Source organism: Seriola dumerili, unplaced genomic scaffold (genome assembly GCF_002260705.1).
Source record: "Seriola dumerili isolate Sdu_G_001 unplaced genomic scaffold, Sdu_1.0 BDQW01000127.1, whole genome shotgun sequence".
Taxonomy (NCBI): domain Eukaryota; kingdom Metazoa; phylum Chordata; class Actinopteri; order Carangiformes; family Carangidae; genus Seriola; species Seriola dumerili.
In genome coordinates this window covers 47872-49536 of record NW_019174382.1, presented here as the reverse complement: position 1 = coordinate 49536, position 1665 = coordinate 47872, and positions in this window count along the sequence as shown.

Sequence of the window (1665 nt, the reverse complement as noted above, 5' to 3'; positions counted from 1 at the left end):
GGTCAAGGGTCAACATTGATGCTACATTGTAGTCACGAGCCCTGGCCTCAACTCCAGGTTAACTTGTTGTGGGTGCTACACCCACTATATTATGACTTTTTCTGACTTAATATACTGTGACATTTTATGCCTTATTAAACTGACTTTTTATGCCTTAATAAGCTGTGACTTTTTATGACTTTTTTATGCCTTACTATATCATGACTTTTTGTAACTTTTTCATACCTTATTATAATATGAATTTTTATTAATTTTTTTTATGCGTTACTATACTATGACATTTTATGCGTTACTGTCCTGTTACTTTTTATGCCTTATTATACTATAATATTTTCATGACACTTGACACTTATGCTTTACTATACTATGTTTTGAGTTTTTTGTGCCTTACTATACTTTTTATGTCTTTCTATACTATGACTTTTTATGCCTCACTATACTATGACTTTTTTGGACTTAATATACTGTGATGTTTAATGCCTTACTATACCATGACACTTGTATTCCTTACTATGCTATGACTTTTTTATGCTTTACTATACTATGACATTTTCTGAATTTTTTAAGCTTTACTTTGACTTTAATAACTTTTTTTTTGCCTTACTATAACATGACTTTTTATGACTTTCTATATTATGATCTTTTACAACTTGTTATACAATGGCCTTTTCTGACTTAANTTATTCCTTACTATGCTATGACTTTTTTATGCCTTACTATACTATGACATTTTCTGAATTTTTTAAGCTTTACTTTGACTTTAATAACTTTTTTTTTGCCTTACTATAACATGACTTTTTATGACTTTCTATATTATGATCTTTTACAACTTGTTATACAATGGCCTTTTCTGACTTAATATACTGACATTTTATAACATGTATATCTCACTATATCATGATTTTCATTACATTTTATACCTCCCTATACTATGACTATGCCTTACTATAATAAAACTTTTTATGAATTTTTCATGCCTTACTTTGTTTTACTATACTGTTACTTTTTGACTTTTTAGGCCTTACTGTATTACTTATTAGTTTTTTATGCTTGACTATACTGTTACTATTTATGCCTTATTATACACTGACTTTGTCTTATACTATGTTTTTATGACATTTGTATGTCTCACCATATTATGATTGTCATTGCATCTTATGCCTTACTATACCAACACATTTTATAGAGACATACTATGCAATGACTTTGACACTAAATGTTTTCACTTTTGACGTATTATACTGTTCGTTTTAATAACATTTTACTGTGAATTGAATTTTCAACAACATACTATACTTTAAAATTTTAGAGTTGAAATGATCAGCCAGTTTTTCCTTTTGACAGATTGAAATCACTGGTTGTTAATCTAAATGAACAGATTCAAGTTAGAACAGAACAATTTGCAATTAACTGATGCTGCAGCCCTATTTTAATGTTACAATATTAAAATAATCAGCCATGACAATCTGACTCATTTCACTGCCTCTTCTGCATCAGTGAAAGAGTTGAGTAAAAGACAGCACCTCGAGATGTGTCAAACATTTTCGTCTTTATTGTTAACCCCCCTTCAGTCCATCCCCGTCTACTTGTCCTCGGGCTTGTTGAAGCAGTAGGTGAGGCAGCACTCCCGCAGTAGTGACGGTCGAAGTGGCTTTGCCATGAAGA